Here is a 21,552-nt window from a genome sequence, read left to right on the forward strand (position 1 = left end):
TAGACCAGTACTTTATTGCTATTGAGCAGTGCCTAATCTTAGAGTGTAAAGATATCCCAACAGCGCTCTTTCTATTAATAGCAAGTCACTATGTATTCAACATCAGTTATCAACCAAAAGCTCAGGATTTTTTCGCTTTCATTGAATCTAAATTGTTAAATATCTCATCCAGTGCATATGAAAGCAAATCTCCTGTGGCACTTTCTCACATTAATGGCATCAGCAGGGAACACGAAGTACTTAATGGATAATTGTTTTTGTTCTTTTGCATCAAGGAAAAGTTGTATTTAATCATTATAATCATTTGGACATTGTTTTGTAAATAATACAAATCAAATTTGTCATTTGAAAAGAAATTTTGTTAAATTAGCAAAAGAGTAGTTTGTCAACGGAGTTTCATAGCGTTTACAAATTTGTTCTGTCAAATTGACTAATTGATATTTACAGTGTAGTACTATCACTATTACGATATTTTGCTCTCAAAATATCACGATAGTGCATATATCGCGATAGTTTCCCCTTTACAATGACATGCTTTTTTAACTATGAATTTAATCATAATTATAACTCAAATAACAATAATAATTATTAATGATTGCATGTCTTTCACTACAAAATAACAGATTGAATCTGTGAGACGATTCCTCCTGGGAGAAACTGTAGGAATTTTTTGACCAGCCCTTACTGACTGTTGAATTGTTGGCTGAGAACCTGGCCTGGCACTGCATCCTTTTTCAACAGGTAATGAGGAAAACACAGTTGTATGATGTTCTTTAAGATGAAACCGCAAATTTGTTGTGTTCCCAGAGTACATCAATGATTTAGAGCAAAGTTTACAAGTCACTTCTTTTCTCTCTTTCTTTTCAGCAATTTGTGTCCATCCTTAGCTGGGAAGCCAAAATATTTCCATACAGGACTTTTGCTCTTGAGTATTAGAAGTAGCCATACAACTTCGTAAGTGTAGCAGCTGTCAATTATGATAAGGAAGTACACTGTACACAGCTGAAACAAACACGTGGCTACACTTGTTTTTACATGTGCGCATGCTCAATAAACACGTGTTACTATCGTGATATAACAATTTCTAATATCATATCGTGATAGTTGAAAAACTATCGCGATATATTCACTATCGATACTATCGCCCAGCCCTAATTTCTAACCCTACATGTAAATTCACATCTACATGTAGGTACCGCAGAATTTACAACTAAAAAGAAACCTAAAATAAAAAAGGGAAAGGAAGGTGAAGGTACATGATACTATATATGCATTAAAAAGGTAATTTATTTTAAAAACACTGAACAGAAATCCACAGTTGATACTGTTGCTGTTGGTTGTGCTACAAATAATGAATCTGCTGCAAAAAATGAAGCAACAAACTTCAACACTAGAGATCCTTCTATGCATATTAGTATCAGTAAGATTAAATATAGTAATAATTATTACTATTGTTTTACTTGTTATTATTATAAGCAAGAAAACCTTCACAGAGAAAGGAGGCAGATTCTAGTGAATAAATTCTTTGTCATAGCCCTCCACCACTTCCACCACCACTGGCACTGGTGGAGCATGAAACTCAAGCTGCATGTAGTACTGAAACAGGTGAATTGTTTTACATGTACCTGTACAAATTTGGTAAACATTAATAACATATTACTTGATTATCACAAACAATTAATGTTGTTTTGTTTAGAGGTTATATCCAGTCTCTAATTAGAAGAATGGAAATTTAAAAAAAAAACAGATTATCATGGTCGCATCTCAATTGGGATGCTAAACATATCATTTCTTTGAAATACTAGTACGAACACAAGGGTTTGTATTCAGTAATAATTATTAGTGATTAGTAATATCCTATTAATATTCTAGGCATGTACTCAGCCACATACATGAATAGTAATAGAAATACTCCTAGTGCCCCATCTGCTTGTAATCTACCTTAGAATACTGATCCAGTAACTCCAACTAATGAGCCAGTAAAGGCCATCAGCACCAATACTACCGTGCACACTGGTAATTGGAGGAAAATAGATTTTAATGCTCCATTATTAAATCCTGATACTGATTAATAAATATCCCAAACAAAAGACACTCTCTCAAGTTGGACGATTGTCTGTAAAACAAGCTAGCAAAGCTTACTTTGGGCCATCACTTTTGATTAAATGTAGTGTGTATGGGCAGAAGGAGAACCCTCCTTTGCCATCTGGTGCTCTAATGAAGCTGAAGCAGAAGCTACTGGGATTATTTCATTCACGTGACATTAGTACAAAGAAAAAATTTTAGCTGTATTGATCTAAGTGTATTCAAGCAATAAATCATTACTCTTCAGGGCTTCGAAGCAAATATCCACCTGATATTATGAAGCTAGAGTAGCAGGCTATACCGAGTATAGTACCATATAAGATAATGAATAGTCAGATGCAGTGACACTGTTGATATACATGTATATATTATATTAGGTATAATGATTTAAAGATGCAAAAGGTATACAATGAATAAAAGATATACTTTGCTTTTAATTATTGTAATAAATGTGGGAGGGAGAAACAGGGAGGAGGGATTAGGAGGGGTATAGAAGAGAGTTATAAATGCATGCAATCTGTAATGTACAATTCTGTTAGCATAGATTACATGTATGTGATGCTACATTTATAGGGAAAGAGGAATATCGAAAGAGCTACTGTGTACATGTACATGTATTAATATCCAGTGGGACCTCCATTATTGCATTCAATCACATTCGATATTACTTTATGTTAGTGTCCGATATATTTACTACACTTTCTTCTATTTCCAGTTTCCCAAAAATCCATGATTCCTTTGACTAATTCCTCCTTTCGTTGTGGCTTTACTACTCTCCTGACATATACTTTGAGCTCGTGCCATAGATTTTCAATTGGATTAAGATCTGGGGATTCTGGTATTGTTTTCCACCAGTTTATTTTGTTGGCTTCTAACCACTCCTTTTATTTTTATGAGGAATGTTTAGGATTATTATGCTGCATAAATCATGGAGATGGATTTAAATGCTGGGTATGAGGAATCAGTCCATTTTCCAAAACTTAAAGCCAGCTGAATTCATTTTTCCTTCAAACAGCACAATTGGCATCTTTCATTGGTAACTTATACCTGCACATGCATGTACCTTATAGAGGCGTTTTGCTCTATATAATCGGTTTTAATAAAATACCATTTGTGACCATAATTGACAAAAGGGCCATTATGGCGGATATCAAAATTGATTGTTACAATGGAAAATATCAACCTGTGAGTGCTTTGTTAGACTATTATTGTTTCTAAAAGTTTCATGGTAACTTTTTGCATCCTGTGGAGTAATTTTATGATAAATGGGGCTCAGGAAGTTGGCTAGAAAGACAAATTTCACAACCCGCCATAAGGTACCTTTTGTCAATTATGGTCACATTTATGTACATGTAATATTAATTTAGTTCTACCTTGGTTTTGGTTTCAGGGGGGCACCTATTTTCCTTCATGAAAATCTCCTGTGGGATTCTAATGAATTGTACACTCATCAGTGTACAGTACGTCAGAAAAACCAGTAGTCCCGTACTCCTGCAAGTGATCTTGAGGCCATTTAATTCGCTTCTCTTTATTTGGTCCTTTAATGATCTGGCTATACGCACTCCCACGGTATGTCCAACCAATTGTATTGCGAGACTTCAATATATTGTTTTCAGTGACAGTGAATGGCCTTTCTCAACAAGAAGCTTCTGAAGTTGAGTAGCAGTGCTTTCATCATCAGCTTGCATTTGGTCCACTACTATCTTTAAAACTTCTCTGGTTACTTTTGAAGGTCTTCCAGATCCAATATTGTCAAAATAAACAGAAGTGTAGTGGAATTAATACTGACAAACCTGGCTTTCGAGTAATTGAACCAGTTTCCATGTATTTCTTAATCAGTTTGCTCACACCTGAGACTTTGACATCCAGTCCCTCTTCTCTCATGAGATGGACAATACTAGTAGATTTTTATCTACAGTGAAATTAGGGGTGAATACTTACTCAAAAACTTACAAAAGAAATGTAAAATCCTCTGTTGTTGGTAAGTGCTGTACACCATTGTCACTAGTCCACCAGATAAATGCGCGCATTTTTGCAAGTTGTAAGTGGTAGTAGTAAGTATGGGGTTTATATAAGCTTTACCTGTACATAAAGTATTATTTTTTACAATTCAGAATGAAAATTAAGTCAAAAAAAAATAAGACTACAAACATGCATTGTAACTCCTAGACTTCGTAATACAGTTCACCATTGCCCCGTCACAGTCATAGTCTGTCGCTACTGCCCCTCACCGTTCCTACATATAAAGAGCCTTACACACAGTAATAATACCTTTACTTACTGATATCTGGCTACTTTGTAGACCCGTATTCTTTGAAACCAGTAGAGTACAAGCGCTAGTAAGTGCCGTTTAATATAAGTAGTATACGGTAGAGTAGCCTTGGAAGAGTAGTATAGAGTAGCTGCAAAGTGTAGCTGTGCAGTGGGCAAGGACTACCCTGCCCACCAGCTACTCTGCGCATGTGCAAAACAAGCACAGTGCAAGGGTCTATCCTACGCAGTGGAAGGTACTCTACTGCGCACTGGAAGAGTAGTGACACCGCAACTACTTAGCTTTTCTTTCTCCCTAAACTGTAGTTCGCTGCTCCTTCATTGAGTATGAGCAAACCCACCAGTTGCAGTACTGTACGTGGCAGCAGCAGGACAGTAGCTCGACAGTGAATCACCTTCTAAACGGCCTTCTATAAGCAGAGAGCAGCAGTACAGATGAACTTGGAGAGTAAAGACAGCCAAGAGAAGCATCATCAAGTCCCTTGAGAGCCTCTAGAGTGCGTGTGCACTTGTTACATGGAACATGTGACTGGGCGGTACCAACAGTACTTCCTGGGCATAGTGCAGTGAAGAGTAATAAAGTAAAATTACTACCTATGCACTACCTGTGTACTACTTACCTTTCTTTCACCTTTTACTGTTTATGACATTAAAAAATAAAATATCATTAGTAGCTCTTGCATGTCAGGGAAAAGTTCCACCTTATTGTAGAGTTACTGGCATAAATGTTTCAATGATGGGCCTCTAGACTAGAATAATTCAATGATTAACGAAGATAATTTATCATTACATTAATACTGAATAAGTGATGATTATTGTCACAACAAGTGGGCATGTTTGACCTCACGTTTGAGGTAGTTTTATCTGTCAAGTGTTGTGCTTCGTCACTCCATTTTCTTTGTTATAGATTCATACTAAATAACCAGTACCTTCTGAGGAAGAGGACGATGTTCTTGGTGCCACTGAAGATGAAAAACCCACTCCAGGTGAACCTGATTGCACACTTAGACTGGATACTCCTTGCAAGAGTAATTTGCACATAGATGCTTCCAGTATTTGCATGGTTGTCACAGAGAGACAACACAGTTGGTCAAATTTGTGGAACCATATTCAATTTGCCAGGAGACCAATTGTGTCAAGGTAAATTGAAAGTAAACTCAATAGAACTTGCTCGCCTGGGGTGAGCAGCATCACACTCTTTCGGCTGTACTAACTGTGGTAGCTGCAATGTCAAATTGAAACCATCTCTGAGGGAGAATGGTGATGCTGCTGTTTCTAATATTTGTGACCATAATTGACAAAAGGTACCTTATGGCGGATTTTAAAATTCATGTTTATAATGAAAAAAATCAACCTGTGAGTGCTCTGTTAGACAACCATTGTTTCTAAAAGTTACATTGTAACTTTTTGTATCCTCTGGAGTCATTTAATGATAAATGGATTTCAGGAAGTTGGATTTTTTTGGTTATAAAGACCAATTTTCCTATCCACCGTAAGGTACCTTTTATCAATTATGGTTACATTTTACAAGTTGCTATAATTTGTTCTGCAGCATCTTATGCCATATATAAGAAAATATTTCACCATATCCTTGCAATGCATATAGTCAGCGACAGTGTTTTTGGGACACTTAAAAAGATGTATGAGCATGTGAAGGACATTTTAGATGCAATATGCTTGGAAGCCAGAAAGGAAATGCAAGATATGGATTAGAAGAAATTAGGAAGCTGGCAGAGGGCTGTAACCTGTATCAATGTGGTTCGTCTGACTAGAGGCAGTTTCAGCCGAAACTGCACATACACTATCAGAAATTACTCGACTGGTGCTCTTTTATACTATTAACACATCTGTCAAGAGGGAAGTGACAATTTGCGTCAAGATAAAGTATATGAAGGTATTTCAAAAGCAGCAGAAGGTTTTGGTGCTAACGAGGTATTCAAGTTCATGGTCAGGGATCAAATAAATGTGGAATGCCACATTCAAGATGGAGACAGCACGTCTGAGAATGTTGTCTTGAAATATTTCCCACTTTGTCGGGTATTGCAGTGTGGAAATCATGTGACGAAGAATCATGCTATAAAGTTCCACAAATTGCGTAAATTAAAACAAATGACAACTAATGATGGTGTTCGAGTGGAATGCTACTGCAAGGGGAAAATGCATGCCAAGCGTTGTGGTTGCCTCACTGCAAAGTTCAATAGAAAAATCAAAGCTTCATTTTAGATGTGCCTTATGAATGCTGGCACAGACCCCAATGCTTTCTCAGAAAAATTAATGAGCTTGTCCGTACACCAACTTCAGGATGAACACCAATGGGATGGTGGCCAGTGTGATTTTCACCCATTAGTAGTGTGTACCTGTGGTACTTGTACAGACAAATACAATTTAAAATGCCATGGAAAACCTTACAAAAGTGACCAAGTTTTGAAGTGTCTTTCTCATACCCTAGCTTACAAGTTAGAGTGTCAAGAAAAGGCAGGTCTGGCTGATGTATTGATGCATCCTGAAATAGGTAAAGTCACAACAATCCCCGTTGAAGCTTCACACAATGTGCTTGTTAGGTATACGTCCAAAAATTGGAACCTTGCACGTCTTCATTACCACGTTTTTACCAACATAGGTCTCATTCAAGGTTGCATGACCTTTTTACAAAGCGTGGTCCTCTGTACCACTGGATTCTTAACATCCTTGAGCGGCTGTGCCTTCCTGTTGTTCAGAATCTTCCATCTAACATGGAGAAGCTGAATGCAGATAGATTTTTTAATATAGAAAGCAAGAAGACCAATGTTACTAAAGCAAGGACGAAGCTTTATAAGAGAAAGCGTAATGACTTTGAACATCAACGCAGGCAATTGTTTGTAAAAAAGAGTGCAATGAATCATGATAATGGAAGGGATGCATCTACTGAAGTAGAAATTGCAGATGCCTCGACTGACAAATGCAAATGTGGCTTAACAGACCACAGAAGGATGTCCCACAAGAGTTGTCCACTGAGCAGAACCTGTGATACTGCCACTGGAATTGATATCTCCTGTGACATCAATGCATCCAAATGTGATGACAATGTATCAGAATATGATGATGATTTTTATCACTTGAATGTTGCCTATGTGATAAAATGGTTGTTGAATCGTGTGCATGTCGCAATTTTCCATGTCACAAATGGATTGCCCTGATAATGTAAGAAATTGGAAAAGGGCTATGGACAGCTCACCTGGTGCCTTGTGGACACCACCACTTATAAAAATGGGTCTGTATTCACTGAAAGTTCCCTCTCCATTAGTTTTATCAAATATTAAAGACCAAAGTACCCCTGCTCTTTAAAGTGTCATTGTGCCATCCAATGCATCAACTGCTGAAAAGTAGGCTCTCCTACTGTATCCACTCCATCTTTTATCCTTGGTAAAAAGTTGGACATATCTGTATCAAAATGCTGTTTGCTATCCAATACTCCTGTTCTACCATAAATTCCACGGCAATGTACTCCTGTGGTGCACATTTCACACACTGTATCAACTGTTCATAGAGTAGGCTCTCACTCCATTTGTACTCCAGCTTATGTGGACAACATGCTGGAGGTACATGTATCTTTAAGTAAGTGCCCTTCACCGTCGATGACCCCAGGCCCATTAAAATTGAATAAGCAAAGTTCCCATTTAACAGTGGCTGAAATAGAGGTTCTCTTTCTGTACGTACTCCAATTTTGTTGCAGAATAAAATGTAGGATTCCTCAGTACCGCTGACCTCTGTTCCAACCAAAAGTACTCCAGCATCTATCCTCAAGATGCGGGAGGTACAGGTATCTTTAAGTAAGTGCCCTTCACCATCAGTGACACCAAGTCCATCAAAATTAAAACAGCAAAGTTTGGCTGAAGAAGTAGGTTCTCCTTCAGTGTGCACTCCAGGTTTTTTTCAATATAAGAAGTTGGAGCTTTCTGTACCAAGGTGCTTCCTGACCCCTTTTCCATTCAAAATGAAAGACCACAGAACGACTGGTGTTGATTGTGTAACTGTTCCTCACAATGACTTTGTGAGTCAAATAGTAGTAACTAAATCATTTCACAGTCTTGCATCAGACTGTTTAATTGATGAAGAAAAGACCAAGGGTGCTTCAAAGGTTTTGCATGAAATGTTACCACCTCCTTTTACCAATAAAGATTGGGTACGGAAAGCAGTTGCAATTATATCAAAGCTTTCTGGTATCGCATTTTTTCAACATATTGATGCTGTCAAACATGTTCCTTGCAGAGAAATAGCTCCTCATATTCGGGATGAGATTGTCAGTGATGGGGCATGTTTCTATAGGAAAATTTCAAAAGCCATTACTGGTACTGAAGACAGTCATTTTGCAGTCCATACGTCCTTAATTAACTTTATGCTTGACTCTGCCAATGTTCTGCCTTTCTTAGACTCATTTGTGCGGGAATTTATCATGATATTGATGCATTAATAGCAGTGGGGAGTCACATTAACAGACATAAACTCTATTTAGGAACCTCATGGTCAACTGAATATGAGGTATTTGCAGCTGCCACAATGTTTCAAGTTAAGATTAAGGTATTTTCAAAATATTCAAATTACCATGATTGGTATACTTATGTACCTCGGTTCACTAACGAAACTTGCATGACACCCATGAAAGTCATGTTGTATCTGTACCACATTAATCGTAATGACAATAATTTAGTGATACCTGTACTTGATTAAAAGCCGTGAAATGACATTTTAGCCTTGCTATTTTAGAGTGGAATTGTTAGTTTGATTTTCTTTAGCTTCATACAAATTTGGTAAGATTTTTGTCTTTGATGGCATAAAGAATTTTATACCATGTCTTCTATTTTCGTTGATATAGTGTAATTATTACTTAAGATATTTTAGTTTCATTGTTCATGGTTAAAGTACAACTGCATCTTATTTGTTTGTAATCACTGTTTGTATGCTTATTATATTTTGCCACTTAAGTATGTGAATACTCCCCCTCCCTCTTTGTTGTAGACAAAATGTCCACATTTGTGACATTTGCCTAAACCTTTGCAGCACATTATGCTAATAGCATTTTATGAGAATTGTTTCAATTAAAATACACAATACTAACTATACAAACTGGTCATGTATCATATGACATGTAATGACAGTTAAATACAGGGTGACTTTAACTATTTGGTGCTGTACCACGTATTGGTTGGCAGCTTATTAAAGTTCTCAGAGTGATGAAGTCAATACATCTTTATGGTCAATTGCTGTGACACGCATTGGTTGGCAGCTGTTGTTACATTTCACAGAGTGGTTTAGAAATTTTGAATGTAGCTACATGCCGTACCACGTTTTGGGTGGTGGTTGTTGTTGCATTAAAAAGACTGTTACAATGTAGTTGTGAAATTATGTATGTAGTACCACATGTTGTGTAGCAGCTTTTGTGTCATATTTAGAGTCACTACTAGTGAAGCAACATGCCATGCCATGCTTTGGGGTGGTGGCTGTTGTGTTGTACAGGGAGCATAGTGAATTAAACTACATGCTAAACCACACATATGAACTAGCATGCTAAGTGTTTTGAACTGTACGTGGCAAATGAAAGGAGTTACTGCTATAATGTGCTGCTTAGGTAAAATTGCAGAGTTGCGAGTTTTTTGACCTGGAATGTGAGACTACCACCTCGTGGTCCAGGTTGGTATTTATTGTATGATGCAGTGTATTGTACAATAAATGTGAATTGTCTCACTTTTAAATGCAAAAATATGTTGAATAGATAGTCTTAATTTTTTTCATTTAGAGAGTGTTGCGAAGCATAGTAATTGGTGCTATATGGAACAAAGTATTTCATTTTTCATTGGTAGTAATGTACTGCAGCCTAAAAAAAGAACCCTGCTTGTTTTAGTTTTCTGTTGGTTGCATTTGTAATGTGCATCTATATTCTGTAGTGTTATATTTTGACGTGTAGCACATCTTTTAGGAAGAGTCTTATTTTTTAATAATTATGTTTTACTTATTGGCACCTTCTGCTAAGAAAGTTTCTTCCTTATACTCTGGGATACATCCACATGCTATTGTACTTGAGTATGTGAGGAAAAGTTGCAAGTTGTAATATTCGTTAAACTAGTTTTGGGACATTGTAACAGTGCTTTTGTCTGAAGAGTATAATGTATGTACATGCATAGATTAACTGGGTCGCATTTTATTGATATACATAACTATGTGTGACACTTACATTACATTTTCTTTCTGCTATAGTTTGAAGAATTGGTTAATGGGACTAAAAGCATATCACTCTACACTTTTTCTGGTTACAGAAACTGTTGCTGAACAAGTTATGTGTTGTACTATGAAGCTGTAGTTTACAGCATTGAAGCATATATACTGGTTAAACAAAGAAAAACACTCACCATCTCAGTCTATTTGTGCTTTATAAAGTAAGAGTCTCCTTTTTTATTGCGAAACAAACTTTCTCTCTGCAGTTTACTTTTCCATTATGAGAAATGGAGGCCTTGTCACTATTTTCATGTATGTTTACTACAGAGACATAGTTTTTTGAAAAGTTTGTGAATGTGTGAGTATAATTACACTAACAGTTTACATGTATTATCATGCTATCCTTCTTGTTATATTTTTCAGGTGGTGTCATTTGTCGGATACAGTTTGTTGCTCATACTATAAGGATACTTTGTCCTTGTGGGTGTGGAAGTTAAATTAGTTTTGAGGCTTCTGTATGCTTTATTTATTGTAATTCAAGATCCTTGCTGAGTATGCTCAACCTGGACATAGTAGGAGGTAAGCAATGCACACATGAATAATTTTCTTTGTTATAAATTTTTACTTGTAAAAATTAATTATCTTCGTTGTTTAGTAACAAATAAAATCTATTACTGGAAGTATTTGTAAACATTAGACTTTGTGATATCTTATACATGAAAGTGATGAATATGAGAATGGCATGCATAATACATTTTTTCAAACTTTTTCGGTGAATTTTTTTACAATTATGACAGTAACTTTAAGTTGCATTATGACTTATTTATGTACCTATCATTCAATGTATTTGTCCCCCGTTCTTGCAGTTAGCTAAATTAATTCCATGTAAAGTAAAGCAAGTGATTATAAATCTACGTAGAAGAATACCTTTCAGGATATACAAATTTGGTGAGTCATGCAAGACACTATATAATTGTTCATTGTTTTGCATGTTGTATAGTTTTGGTTCTTTCAATGCTCTTTTTAAGTTTAAGTTATAGCCATTTATTACATGCATGTATGCTTCCTATTATGCCAAGCTGGTAAAGTACTTGTCCCGTAAAAAATTTTTTTGGACACAGACTTATCTATGAGTTGTCTTTAATGTTAAGATATATGATAGTTAGAAAAATAATAAACTACTGTTTCTGTTGTTTTATGTAGTTTTTTATTCAGTCAATATCTAGAAATTTGCCTACTACAGTGAATGGTTGCATCAAATTAAATAACAATAATAATACTTGTACATTATTTGTCCATATTGTCTGTTTTGAATGACTGCTCTGCTGTCTTTCTTTTTTTCTATCTTTTTTGCTCTTTTATCTGGATATGTCTCGTGATAGTGCATGATTCCATTAAACAGTAAGAAAATCTTAGTTTGAAAACAATTTTCTTTCATTAAGTTGGAGATTTGTAAGAATCAAATGTGACAAATTGATGATGTCATTTTCAGTCGATTTTAAGCCATTTTAAGTACTGTTAGGACAAAGAAGTTATACCATAGTCGTAATGTTACATGTACATACATATAGGCATGTCTATGGCTAGTTTTACTATAGTCATAATGTTACATACATGTAAGCACGTCTTTTGCTCTTAGCATGCTGGTTAGCTGCTTTAGTTTTAGTTATTTATTGTTAAAAATGTAATGTACACTTTTGTGCCTTGCTGGTCCACTTTGTTGCTCTAATTTGTAGTGTACAGCCATTGAAAACTTGTTTACACTAATGAATTAACCCTTTGTAGTAACAATAAATATTGTTATTAAAAATTAAAATTATAAACAATTTATCTTTACAACCTCGTAGAATAATACTGTATCTTAAAAACAAAAGATTGTAAAGCTAGTCAACTTTGTTGAACTAGTGCTCTCAACCAAGTTTTTATGGACCTATTAAGGTACACACATATATAACACTAAGTTTGATACACATAAATCTAAATGTAGCTAGACACACTGAAAAAGGTGGACTGATGCTTATAAAAATTCTCACAAGGCAAAACTCAAAGTTTGCCATAATGCATGTCGTATTCTTTTAATACATGTAAGTAAACATAAATCAATAAGTAGAAATGCAGTGTATGATACTACAGAATTATCAGTATCATGAACTTACTACAAATAAAGAAAAAACACAAATCGTGTTAAGTTGTACATGTTAACATGCATGTATGAAAATAAATAAAGGAGTGTAGATATCACAACTAAAACCTTATCAATGCAGCAAATATTATGTAGAATTAATAATTGCGACTAATGAAACTGATTTTATACAATCATCACTGCTATGCTATAAAACAGTCACCATGAAGATATCGTAGCTCAATTCAAAAACCATTTTGCATGTTGTACAGTTCTGATTCTTTCAATGCTCTATTTAAGTTTAAGTTATAGCCATTAATGAATACATGTATGTTTCCAATAATGCTAGCTTGTAAAGTACTCCTCCTATAAAAATGTATTTGCACACACACACTTATGAACCACAATAAATTATGTCGTTCATTCTAGGATACATGTAATTGATAGTTAAAAAATAATGAACCACTATTTCTGGTTTTTTGTAGTTTTATTATTTCCGAATATCTAGAAATTTGCATAATACTTGTATTGGCTAAAGTACCATTACTATTACACAATACTTGTAAAATATTTGCAGAACAGTAGCAAAGGCAGCGGCTGGGGAGGCTTTGGCCACCTCGCTTTTACAAGACTACGTCTGCAATTTTGTTGGTTTATTGACTGTTATTAAAGTTAAATATTGGACTATTAATTTTTTAATAATGCGATAATAATAAATAAAAACAAGCGCCAATAATGAATAATAAGTAAATAACAAGGAGATATAAAATGGCGACAAGGAAACAAGCACTGGTGGAAACTCCAGATATTGGCGATAAGCCCCATTAACCACTGTCTTTGTCCTTTCCAAAAAGGTATTTTGGCAGCAAGAAAGAAGTCAAGCGATCATTTCAAGCTGCATGGTTCATGAAACACAATTGGCTTTACTACAATGAGGAGCGAAACTTAGCGTTTTGTTTCACTTGTGTCCGAGCCTACAAAGAAAGAAAGCTGTCCTTTTTATTTAGTATGGATCTTTCCTTTATATCACGAGGGTTCAGCAATTGGAAGGATGCCACTGTTAAGTTGAAAGCTCATGAAAGCTTCAAATGTCACAATGCATCCATCTTCCAAATATTGTTCCAAGTACATGTGAAGATATTGGAGAAGCATTATCTACTCAGCACAAAAAAGAAAAGCTAGACAATCGTTTGTGTTTTTTGAAAGTTATGTCTAATATTCGATTTTTGGCCAGACAGGGCCTTCTATTGAGGAGAGAAAAAGATGAATCTAATTCAAATTTTTTGCAATTGTTTCAACTTCGTGGCGAAGATGATCTTCGTTTTCTGCAGTGGCTACAAAGTAAAACAATTAAGTATACTTCTACTGAGATGCAAAATAATTCTATCACTGCAAGGTTTACAAAAAATAGGCAGTAAACTCCATGAAGCACCATTTTATACTATAATGGTAGATGAAACTGCAGATGTCACAAATCGAGAACAAGTTGTGATATGTGTGCAATATGTTGACGACCATTTTGTTGCACATGAAGAGTTTCTTGGCTTGTATACTGTTGACAACATTTGTTCAGATACATTGGTTGCTCTGATTAAGGATGTATTACTTAGATTGAATCTGTCAATCAGTAAGGCCAGATGGCTGGTCTACGATGGGGCTTCAAACATGGCAGGAGCCAAGTCAGGTGTAGCAAAGCAAATTAGAAGCGAAGAACCTCGAGCTGTATTTACCAATTGTTATGGCAATGCTTTAAACCTAGCCTGTGATGATGCTATGAAAAATTGGTAAAGTTCTCAAAGATGCACTAGAGACTATGCATGAGATAACAAAGTTCATCAAGCTATCACCACGTAGAGAAGCAATTTTTCATAAAGCCAAGCAGTCATCAGTTGAACCACCTTCTCCTGCAATAAGATTACTTTGTCCTACCAGATGGATAGTGCGAGCTGATGCATTAAAGAGCGTGCTTGACAACTACAATGCTTTAGAAGTAACTTGGAGTGAAGCACTAGATATTGTGAAAGACACAGAAGCAAAAGCACGACTCCAAGGAATTTTAGCTCACATGAAACGACTCCAAGGAAGTTTAGCTCACATGAAACATTTCAGCTTCTACTATGCAGTAGCTCTTGGTCAGTTAATTTTGTCACAATGTGACAATCTTAGTCGCACTCTACAGAATTCTACTATTTCAGCAGCAAGACAAGCTGTAACAGCACTAACAGTTAAAACATTGTCATCTATTCGCTCTGATGAGAGTTTTGACCTCTTTTGGACCAAGACAATGAAAGCTGCAGAAGCTCTTAATATTTCTTAGCGTAAGATACCTAGAAAGAGGAAGGATCGCAGACAAATTGACCATGGCAATGCTGAAGCTGAGTATCATAGTTCACCTTGCAGTTACTACAAACATTTGCATTTTGAACAGCTGGATCTTACCATTAACTGTATTAAAAGTCAGTTTGAGCAAGAAGGTTATGTAACCTATTGCAATTTACAAGATATTCTTTTAAAACCTGCACTAAAGAAAGATTATTCAGCTGAGTTTGATTTTGTGACAAGATTTTATGGGTCAGATATTGATGCACTTTCATTAGAAACTCAACTTTAAGCATTTTCCACACTATTTCAAGAGAGGGATGATAGGTCTACTATACAGCTAGATGATATTACAACAACAATGAAAGGGCTTTCTGCAGCACAAAAAAGCCTCTTGTCAGAAGTTTCTACTGTTACTAGTTTAATGTTAGTCATGCCTGCTACAAATGCAGTTAGTGAGAGATCGTTCAGTGCATTTGATCTGTTTAAGACATACTTACGTAACTCAATGACACAGCAAAGGCTTAACCATTTGCTATTCTTGTACGTTCACAAGGATATAACAGATAAACTTGACTTTATAGAAGCTGCTAATGAATTAGTATCAATGTCTGATTATTGACTGACTTTAATTGGAAAATTTCAACAGGATGACCTTGCTCTTTACTCAAATAACTGATAATTATAGCTACTGTCTCTAGGTAACGACGCATAATCACTGATGAATAATTATTCATTAAAAATAATTTACTTTTACAGTGACCACACCTAAATTGTACGTATACCGTACACACGCTTAAATTAAGCAAAAAACACTGTTTTAATGGACCACACCCACTATGAATATTAATTAAGTATGCGAAATTTTTTCGCCGCGCTTCACACACCATTATTTGGCCTCCCCAATGCTTTATCCATTGCTATGGCTCTGATCTGTCCATATTTTCTACTTTGTATAACTGCTTCACACTTTTTCTTATCTTTTCGCTTTTTTATCTGGATAAGTGGTGCATGATTTCATTTAATTGTACAAAATATCTTAATTTGAAAACAATGTTGTTACATTAAGTTGCACATATAAGGAAGAATCAAATCTGAAAGATTGATGAAAGCCTTTCTAAGTCAAAAGTAAATAAAATTAATTTCTCTCAGAAAAAGTAGGGTTGTCAAAAAATGAAAGAAACAAGGGGATAGTTCAACCATAATAATAATTAATAGTTCAATTAATAATAATGAACTTTAATTAATAAAAAAAGTTATTCATGAAAATAATACAAAAATTTCAAACCCTACTTTGCAGAAAATGATACAGTGGCCAGTCCATGCAATTACAATTTCTAACAAGTATATATATTAATATTGTGAATTTATGATATTGTACTAAATCCCAAAATTCAAAGAATGCATTAGCCTATCCATAATTTAGATTTTTTCTTACAATGACAGTAATTATTCAATCAATACTAGCTGAAAAATTTTATTTATATTTATCTCAATAATTAATTTCCATCATAGTGTTGTGGTAGTGCAATCAATAGGTACAGAAACATAATTATTATTAAAATTTTATTTAGATTGTAGTCTGACTGTTACCATTTTCTGCAAATTAGGGTTTGAAATATTTATATAAATTTTATTTACTTGTTTCCATACTTTTTATTAAATTTTATTTATTAATAATCCTTTTTATTGATAATTATAATTTTTGCCTTAGGTATCAGTTCTTTAATGGAAGAAAAGAATTTTGAAATAAGAACCATAAGAAGACCTACCACATTAATGAAATTTTTGAATTTTTCAATCATTAATTATATTCATGGCCAAACTCATAATTTTTAATCATTAGATGTCATTACTAAGATCTATGTCCGGTTCTGAAACTATTTAAGTTTACATGCAGCTTCAGTTGCCACTTTCATGCTCACAGCTCTCAAAATTTTCTGCAGTTTTGCTTTGCAACCTATGTTTTGTGAAAAAGCAGCAAGTCAGTTTAGTTACAAACTTACATTAGCTATATTATTATGTTATCTTATAGTTTATGGATTATGATGAGCATCATGGAGTTCCTCCTCCGTGGAGGAGGAGGAGGAGGCACACACAATCAATATGATTATCAATATCCTACTACTAGGATATTGATAACAATTTTATATAATATGAATCAATATCAGTATGATTCATTAATTGAAGAAGAGAATGTTATAATGAGAAACATAAGACCTACTGCAACAGTTTTATACAATCATTTTTTTGAATTTTTGAAACATTAATTATATTCATACCCTAGCTCATAATTTTTAATCATTTTTACCATGCATTACTAAAATCTATTTCCTGTTCTAAAACTATTTAAGTTTACATTCAGCTTCAGTTGCCATTTTAAGGCATTTTTCCGGCAATATCCTCAGTCTGCATACAGCTCTCGACTAAAGTTTTATCAAAGTTTTGCAACTTTTGCATTAAAATAGGGCCACGCCTATCCATCACGGGCACCATTTAATGGCCACCTGCACTGTGTTCAAATTGTTCATCTATCTGTTAGCATGGGTAACACTGTACCAAATGGCCACTGCCTCTCTAGCAGACAATGTGATCAGTCTAGATGTGTTAGTCCCTCCAGAAGCTCTTTCAAATCATGATGATTGGAGTGTCGATGAAATTCCTACTGCACCCGCCGTAAGCTGTCAAGAAGAGGCAGCTAAAACTAACGAGTCCAGTTCTGATGATGTAAGTGTAGGACTGAAGTTTTACAGCTGGAATAAAGTACGAAAAGCTATTGATGATTTACAGAGGAGAAAATTTTGCCAGTTTTATGTTAGAGACGGCAGAACTTTGAATGAGGCTTGAAAGTTCAGTCCTAAGCTAGTCAATAAAGTTCCAGAGTCTCTTAAGTATACTTTCATACATTTTTTCTGTATTCATGGTGGTCGCACTTTTTAATCAAGGCCAAAAGACTAAAGTAGACCACAGCAAATGTAAGAAAAATTTAAATTATTCAGTATTAATCCTTGCATTTAATCACTCTTACTGTCGTTTGAGTTCTGCAGGGACCTATTTTCCCTCTTCCTTCCTCTTTTTCCTTCATCTCAGTATATTTATTTGTTCATCATGTTTTTACCCTGTAAAATTTTGTAATAACTTTTTTATTTAACCATAGGACATACAAACAATATGTTCTTTAGGGAAAGCTAGTAACTGAAAATATGGTTGAAGTTATTCCAGAGAATGTGAATCATGCCTCTAATAGTGAATGTGTCTGTTTAGCCAGTATTAAGCGGTATTTTACTAGTGATGCTTGGAAAGTGGTATTGGATGTTGTTCAACAGATGAAAGTGAAGCGTGTGTATTATTGTCCTGTTAGCAAGAAATTGATGACTCTAAACATGACAGTGATAATTGTAATTATGTTTAAGCTGGTTACATCTCATATGTTGTGGATTGATGAAGGTTCCCAAGAAAAGACTGTGGTTTTGTCAAAGTTGTAAATAGTTTTGATGCAGTTTCATTCATTTATTCATTCATAAAAATATTAATAATAACTAATCATAATCTGAAATAGTAGGTAGATGGGTGTGTCTCTCGTTAATTTAATGATATTCATACACATACAGTTCAATAGTAATATTATTAGCGTGCAGAATGTCGCATCACTAAACAGTGCCTTTCTTATTTTTTGGTAGTTTATGGATTATGATGAGAATGGAGTTCCTCTTCCGCCACTTGCTGGAAATGGAGGGCCTCCACCACCACCACCTCCTGAAGGCCCGCCACCACCACCACCACTACCGGCAGTAGCTGGAGGCCCGCCACCTCCAGCACTACCAGTAGCTGGAGATGGAGAGCCTCCACCACTACCTCCAGGTGGCCCGCCACCACCACCAGCACTACCGGCAATAGCTTGAGGCCCGTGGCGCCACGTCCACCACCACCATTTGCTGCAGGCCTGCCACCTCCACCACCACCTCCAGTAGCAATCTCTTGACCTAGAGGCCTGCCATCTCCTAAAGCTCCACCTGGAAAGGCAGCTCTGCAGCAGCAGAGACAAAACATTTTTTGGCAACTTTGCAAAGTGAATCATCAAATTTAAAGATTTAGAAATAATCTGCAGTACGATTTTAATCAACTCTCTCTTCATTTTACTTTAGTACAATAATATTCCAAAAGCCAGGCCTTCAAGAGGCCGTAGGGGCAGGTGCAGGAGGAACACCTATACTAAGAACTATAACATTTATTAATTAGATCTACATGTAAAAAGATAACTTTTTTCCTTAATTACAACATGATAAAAAGTCAAAGATCTTTCATCGTAAAGCCAAATTAGAAAGTACAATAGAAATGTTCAAGATTAATAGTGTTCAATGAGGCAAAACCATTTCGAATACTTGAGCTTCAATCATCCTACGACGTGATTTACATAACATATAATGAGTAAAAAAATACTTACAGTAACTGTGGCCGTGATTAATGAGATAATCATGAGAAGAATTATAGCCTTGGATCATAATCTATAACACAATAATAAGAAAATATGGGATCTCACAATATTCTATCTTACTATGTATTCAATTGCTAAGATTATGCTGATATTAAACCTGTGAAGGTGGAAACTGGCCCATCATCCAGTGTGAAAGAACAACTAATGAAAGAACTACAATGATACAAAATGTTACAATGATTATTATTATTAGAATTAAATTTAGTTACCACAAAGAAAATCAGACAATAGCCTTATACATTCACAATGGTATGAAAGTATTACATTACACCTTATTGCTGAATCATTAAATAATATGCAGCGGTTACTACCTAAAAGCAAAGTAAAAAAGAAACATCATCAACATCAAGCAATGTAAACACACAGGATATATATGATATACTAAATATGTACATGTATATGCATGATATAACTTATGTTTGTCACAAACATACTTTACAAACCATTAAAATGATACATCTGCTCAAAAAGAGAAATAACCCTTCACATTTTAAATCTCTTTCCAAGTCTGACCTTATTCTTTAACACCACATTACAGTCCTTGTGTAAAATATGTACCTGTGCAATTATGAATGTGAATTAATAAATACAGTAACAAAATAAGAGTAGAATATATACTTTTAGCAACAATTGATATACATATGACATGTTTAGCTCCACAATGCATATTAAACTCTGATTGAATCCTACATGTATATATACATACAGTGTACATGTAATTTAAACATACAGAGTTCAATTGGCTGACTCATGTCATCCTGAATTAAGTTTTATTTACGAGACCTTCATTGTGCAAATACACATTAATAGACCACATGAATACATTCCAATGTGCAAACAATTATTTTTGTATTGTTAATGGCAATCAATAAAAGATGCGTTGGCAAGCTTTCATTTATATTGACTGAAGAAAGTACTTACTGTGGCCATTATTAATGATAATAATCAAGCTAATCTACAGTATGTAATAACAAAAATACATAAGACATCTCACAATACTCTCAGTCTTAATACATATTCCATTGCTAGGACTACAATAATATGAAACCTATACAGATGTAAACTGGCACCTATTACAGCATGATACAACTACTGACAAGGAGCTGCAAGAAAACATTAAAAAAGAAATTAATTTAGTTTCGACAATCTAAATCCAGAAATGCCTTTAATTATACTTCGCATTCCAATATCAAGCAAAAGTATTGTTGAAACAGCAAATCATTTTCAGCTGTAATTACCTGTAAAGCATAGTAATAGAAATGTATCAAAAGCAAGCTATGTAAACTCACAGGCTAATAATAACAATAGCACTTACCAATCACATGAAACCTCAGTCTTTAACACCACATTGTAGTCCTTGTCCTTGTGCCAAGTACATAAGTACCTATAAAAGGTATGTATGTGACATGTGTACATGTAGTTTCAAGTCTTACCTAGCAAGCCTGAGGTCACTGGCAAAGTCAATGTGTCTATCCTCTGTGTACCGCCATGTGTATATGTAATAGCACATAAGTAGTCACGATTAGCTAATATCATATCAGATTCACTTTGTAGCATAGATAACCATTGGTATTGATGACATTAATGTGTACATGTAGTTTGAAGTCTTAGTTAGCAAGCCTCAGGTCAATGGCTAAGGCAATGGGTGTATCCCATGTGTATAGCCATGTATATATGTATTAGCACATAAGCTGTCATGAAGAGCTGATATAATATCAGATTCACTGTGTAGCCTAGATAATATTTGGTATTGATGACATTAATGTGTACATGTAGTTTGAAGTCTTAGCAAGCAAGCTTGAGGCCACTGGCTAAGGCAATGGGTTTATACCATGTGTACAGCCATGTGTACATGTATAAACACATAAGCAGTCACGTTGAGCTGATATATAATCAGATTCACTTTGTAGCACAGATAACCATTGGTATTGATGACATTAATGGGTACATGTAGTTTCAAGTCTTAGCTAGCAAGCCTGAGGTCACTGGCTAAGGCAATGTGTCTATCCTCTGTGTACAGCCATGTGTATATGTAGTAGCACATAAGCAGTCACGATGAGGTCATATAATA

This window comes from Amphimedon queenslandica, unplaced genomic scaffold, assembly GCF_000090795.2.
Source record: "Amphimedon queenslandica unplaced genomic scaffold, v1.1 AMPQUscaffold_13517, whole genome shotgun sequence".
NCBI lineage: Eukaryota > Metazoa > Porifera > Demospongiae > Haplosclerida > Niphatidae > Amphimedon > Amphimedon queenslandica.